Source organism: Bos taurus, chromosome X (assembly GCF_002263795.3).
Source record: "Bos taurus isolate L1 Dominette 01449 registration number 42190680 breed Hereford chromosome X, ARS-UCD2.0, whole genome shotgun sequence".
Taxonomy (NCBI): Eukaryota; Metazoa; Chordata; class Mammalia; order Artiodactyla; family Bovidae; genus Bos; species Bos taurus.
In genome coordinates this window covers 76,491,510-76,497,539 of record NC_037357.1, presented here as the reverse complement: position 1 = coordinate 76,497,539, position 6,030 = coordinate 76,491,510, and positions in this window count along the sequence as shown.

The following is a 6,030-nucleotide window of genomic DNA, read 5'->3' as shown; positions in this document are numbered from 1 at the left end:
CCCATGCCCTTACTGGGCTTCCCTGGTGGCTTAATGGCCAAGAATCTACCTGCCGACGCAGGAGCCACATGTTCCATCCCTGGGTCAGGAACATTCCCCTGGAGAAGGAAATGGCAACTGACTCCAGTTTTCTTTCTGGGGAAATCTCATGGATGGGGGACTCGTGGGCTCCAGTCCATGGGGTCTCAAAGAGCTGGACACGACTTAGCAACCCAACACCAACAACATCCACTTCCCAGCTTACTTTTCTTTAAAGAAATTCATCTGAAAATATTTGTTTACGCCCACCCCCTTAATAGTAAGCCTCTTGTTCACTGTTATATCCCCAACAAGCTCATAGTAGGCCCTCAAATATTATTTGAGAGAGTGCCAGCCTCAGCATGATGGCCATTTCATCACCCAGACATGTATTTCATTCCAAGCAGTTACAACAATATCCCTCATACTTACCTGCTCAACCTTCAAGCATATTAATATTACCGTTTTTGACAGTATGGGAATGTGGATTAGATACTGTGTCTCTACTCAGCCTGTGTCTTATATTACATAATCATATACTAGAACTTTTACCTAGTGTAAAGTGAATTCTTCAGTGGCCAGCAATTGCTGTTAAGCTTGATATTGAGATTATGGCAATAACATTAGCCACTCCTTGACATATTCTTCAGACAAACATGGCTTAATGTGAAATATAAGATCATAAAAGAAGTAGAAAACGTAAGTGTATATGTCCATAGCTTTGGGGATGTAGAAGGACTTTCTAAATATGACACAAAATCCACAAAAGGAATTATCGTTAAATATAACTTCATAAATGAAAGCTTCTGAATATCAACACACAATGTTAATAAAATTAAAAGACAAATGATACACTGAGAAAAATAATTTCAATATGATAGCTAAGGATTAGTACTGGTTTATAATAAAAAGGGAAATTGGCAAAAATGCTGCATATATGATAAATATATGATAAGCATGTATGGCTAATATTACTACAGACAGTGCCCAGTTTATAATGGTTCGACTTAAACAATTTTTTTCACTGTAAGATAGTATAAAGTGATACTTATTCAGTACTTCAAATTTTGAATTTTGGTCTTTTTCTGGGCTAGCGATATGCTGGGCAGTGATATGCTGGTAATGCTGGGCAGCAGCAGTGAGCTGCAGTTCCCAGTCAACCACATCTTGAGGGTTAATAACCCAGATACTGGTAACAATTCTGTACCCGCACAACCATTCTGTATTTCAGTATTCAATAAATGACATGAGATATTCATCACTTTATGATAAAATAGATTTTTGTTAGATGATTTTGCCAAATTGTAGGCTAATGTAAATTATCTGAGCATGTTTGAGGTAGTCTAGGTTAAACTATGCTGTTTGGTAGGTTATGTGCATCAGATGCATTTTCCACTTAGGATATTTTCTACTTAGGATGGATTTTTGGGGGACATAATCCCATCATAAATTGAGGAAGATCTGTAGTCTATGAAGTGCTATTATAAATGTTTTTAAAGGTAAGTGCTCCAATTAAAAAATATGCAAAAGACATGAATTCAGTTCAAAGAAGGAGAAAACATTTGGCTGATAAACATAACAATAATAGTAATCAGAGTGAGTAATCAACCTCACGAGTAATCAGAAATAAAAACGATACCTTTTTTTGCCTAGCAGAATGTCAAAGATTAAACATTTTATAATATTAAGTGTGGATGAAGATAGTATGAAATGGGCACACTTGTATGCTATTGGTACAAACTGATACAGCCATTTTAAGGTAATCTGGCAACATGTATCAAAAGCCTCAACATCCATATTGTTTGACCAACAAGTCCACATATAGAAATTTATTTTAAGGAAAATAAGTGGACAAGTTTGCAAAAATGTACCTATTAAATATATAAAGATGTTAATCTTGATTAATTGTATAGTATTGAAATACTGAAAAATCAGAAAAATAACTATTCAACAATAATTAGTTAAATACAGTACATCCACATAATGGACTACTACATAGCTATTAGAAATGAGTAGCTAAAAAAATGGATAGATCTGGAAATATGTTTTTAAATAGAAAGGCAATCTGTTCAAAATTGGAAAAGGAGTACAAAAGGGCTGTATATTGTCACTCTGCTTATTTAACTTATATGCAGTGTACATCTTATAAAATGCTGGGCTAGACGAAGCAAAGATATAATCAAGATTGCAAGGACAAATATCAATAACCTCAGATATGCAGATGACACCACCCTTATGGCAGAAAGTGAAGAGGAACTAAAAAGCCTCTTGATGAAAGTGAAAGTGGAGAGTGAAAAAGTTGGCTTAAAGCTCAACATTCAGAAAACGAAGATCATGGCATCCGGTCCCATCACTTCATGGGAAATAGATGGGGAAACAGTGGAAACAGTGTCAGACTTTATTTTTTTGGGCTCCAAAATCACTGCAGATGGTGACTTCAGCCATGAAATCAAAAGACGCGTACTCCTTGGAAGGAAAGTTATGACCAACCTAGATAGCATATTCAAAAGCAGAGACATTACTTTGCCAACAAAGGTTTGTCTAGTCAAGGCTATGGTTTTTCCTGTGGTCATGTATGGATGTGAGAGTTGGACTGTGAAGAAGGTTGAGCGCCGAAGAATTGATGCTTTTGAACTGTGGTGTTGGAGAAAACTCTTGAGAGTCTCTTGGACTGCAAGGAGATCCAACCAATCCATTCTGAAGGAGATCAGCCCTGGGATTTCTTTGGAAGGAATGATGCTCAAGCTGAAACTCCAGTACTTTGGCCACCTCATGCGAAGAGTTGACTCATTGGAAAAGACTCTGATGCTGGGAGGGATTGGGGGCAGTAGGAGAAGGGGACGACAGAGGATGAGATGGCTGGATGGCATCACTGACTTGATGGACGTGAGTCTGAGTGAACTCCGGGAGGTGGTGATGGACAGGGAGGCCTGGCGTGCTGCGATTCATGGGGTTGCAAAGAGTCGGACACGACTGAGCAACTGATCTCATCTGATCTGAATCTGTAAAATAGTACATATTGTATTTTTATATTAAGATACCTGTATATATACATAGAAAAAAGTCTAGAGTATGCATGCAAATAAAATGAAAGGATTCTTAGTCATTTTGACTTCTTTACCTCTTTCTGTTTTGTCTTGAATATTTACAATATGCATATATTACTTGGTATTGGGAGAGGGGCAATTTTTATTTTGAAAGAAAAGTCTGAATCTGGAAAAAAAACAAAAATGAATATCTCCCCAACTACTTATTCCTTCCATGTTTCAACAAGTCTACTCTCTTCTTTCTTTCTTTCTTCTCTTTCCCCTGTGTATTCTTTCACGTTTTTATAAGCCATAGAGTGCTTACTTCCAACATCTAGGAAATGAATTCTCAAAACAGTTTATCCCATGATGGCGTTCAGTGCCACACTAGAACCCAAGTAAGCAACCACTGAATAATTCTTATTGAGTTTCTCTTCAGCCTAATTACATCTCTCTCATGTGTTTTTTACATTTGTGTGATGTTCACATAATTTTTATCACTTCCTTAACAGAGAAAAATAAAAGAATATTACAATTTTCCTTCTGTTCATTTATTCAGCAAAATGTATTGATCATCTACTATATGATGATCGTCTATGGTAGACTGACCATCTGCTATATTTCCCAGATATAAAATGGTGGCTGGGAATAGATCAGTGAATGACAAACCACAAGTCCCTGCCCTTGTGGCAAGACTGACATTGACCAAATACTTATAAATGTAATGAAAGTTCCAGAAAAACATCTATTTCTGCTTTATTGACTATGCCAAAGCCCTTGACTGTGTGGATCACAATAAACTGTGAAAAATTCTGAAAGAGATGGGAATACCAGACCACCTGACCTGCCTCTTGAGAAATCTGTATGCAGGTCAGGAAGCAACAGTTAGAACTGGACATGGAACAACAGACTGGTTCCAAATAGGAAAAGGAGTACGTCAAGGCTGTATATTGTCACCCTGCTTATTTAACTTATATGCAGAATACATCATGAGAAACGCTGGATTGGAAGAAACACAAGCTGGAATCAAGATTGCCGGGAGAAATATCAATAACTTCAGATATGCAGGTGACACCACCCTTATGGCAGAAAGTGAAGAGGAACTAAAAAGCCTCTTGATGAAAGTAAAAGTGGAGAGTGAAAAAGTTGGCTTAAAGCTCAGCATTCAGAAAATGAAGATCGTGGCATCTGGTCCCATCACTTCATGGGAAATAGATGGGGAAACAGTGGAAACAGTGTCAGATTTTATTTTTGGGGGCTCCAAAATCACTGCAGATGGTGACTTCAGCCATGAAATCAAAAGACGCTTACTCCTTGGAAGGAAAGTTATGACCAACCTAGATAGCATATTCAAAAGCAGAGACATTACTTTGCCAACAAAGGTTTGTCTAGTCAAGGCTATGGTTTTTCCTGTGGTCATGTATGGATGTGAGAGTTGGACTGTGAAGAAGGCTGAGCACCGAAGAATTGATGCTTTTGAACTGTGGTGTTGGAGAAGACTCTTGAGAGTCCCTTGGACTGCAAGGAGATCCGACCAGTCCATTCTGAAGGAGATCAGCCCTGGGATTTCTTTGGAAGGAATGATGCTAAAGCTGAAACTCCAGTATTTTGGCCACCTCATGCGAAGAGTTGACTCACTGGAAAAGACTCTGATGCTGGGGGGGATTGGGGGCAGTAGGAGAAGGGGACGACAGAGGATGAGATGGCTGGATGGCATCACTGACTTGATGGATGTGAGTCTGAGTGAACTCCGGGAGTTGGTGATGGACAGGGAGGCCTGGCACGCTGCGATTCATGGGGTCGCAAAGAGTTGGACACGACTGAGTGACTGAAATGAACTGAATAAACATTACAAAGGAGATATGGGTACAATAGGAGGGATATGTAAAAGGAACATTTAACCCAGAAAAGTTGCCATTTTTAGCTCCGACTTGAGCTGAAGGAAAAATGATGGTTAAAGAGGGAAGGACGGTAAGGGAGGAGCCCCGAGGGAGTGAATAACCTATACCAATTACCTGGGGTCAGAAAATAGAGACTAGGAAACTGAAAGAATAGCTTGTTTTCTCTAGAAAATCATTCTGTTTTCTTCATAGCACTCATCACACTGGAATTTATCTTGTCTATTTGCTTATGATGTTTACTGATTGTATTTCTATGTTTATAGTCTGTCAGTCTTCCCACTGGCCCACTCCCAGTATAAAGTTCTGTGGGAACTGAGGCTTAGCCCAACTCCTTCACCACTGTATTTTCCAAGCCTGAAATACATAATAGACATTCATCAGTATTTCTGGACTGAATCAATGAATTGCTGTGCTGTGCTTAGTTGCTCAGTTGTGTCCATCTGAGTGGGTTGCCATCCCCTCCTCCAGGGGATCTTCCCAACCCAAGGATTGAACCCATGTCTCCCACATTGCAAGCAGATTCTTTACAGTCTAAGCCACCAGGGAAGCCCAAATCAATGAATTAGCTTGTGGTCCAAATTAGAGATTTTGGATCTTATCCTCAGAGCAATGGGAAGTTGTTGAAGAGTTTTAAAAAGATTACTTAAAAGCAATCTTTATGGCTGCTATGTGTTAATTTTTTTTATTTTTTGTATTTTCTTTATAGTGGATTTATTTACTATTTAAAGAGTCCAAACTCCTTTATTTTTAAGAAATTCAACAGGCTTTGTGGCATCCTCCCAAATATCTATTTATTTAGTTTGGATACTGCCTCTAATGTCTTTGTTAAATTTTTTTGCACAGGAATTACTGGACAAAATCAATTAACCAGAAAACCAATATGTGCTTCTTAGCACTTCCATTTTGCTTAAGTTCATTCCTTTAGGAGTTCATAATAATATTCAAAACATGAATGGATTTTAAATGTTTTCTTCAGTTTGCCCTGAGAAAGGGGCAACAGGATGGGAAGAGACAGCTGAGCTCATTCATTCATTTATTCATTGATTCAGTTAAGTCTTTCATTCAACAGTATTTGTTGTGTGCCA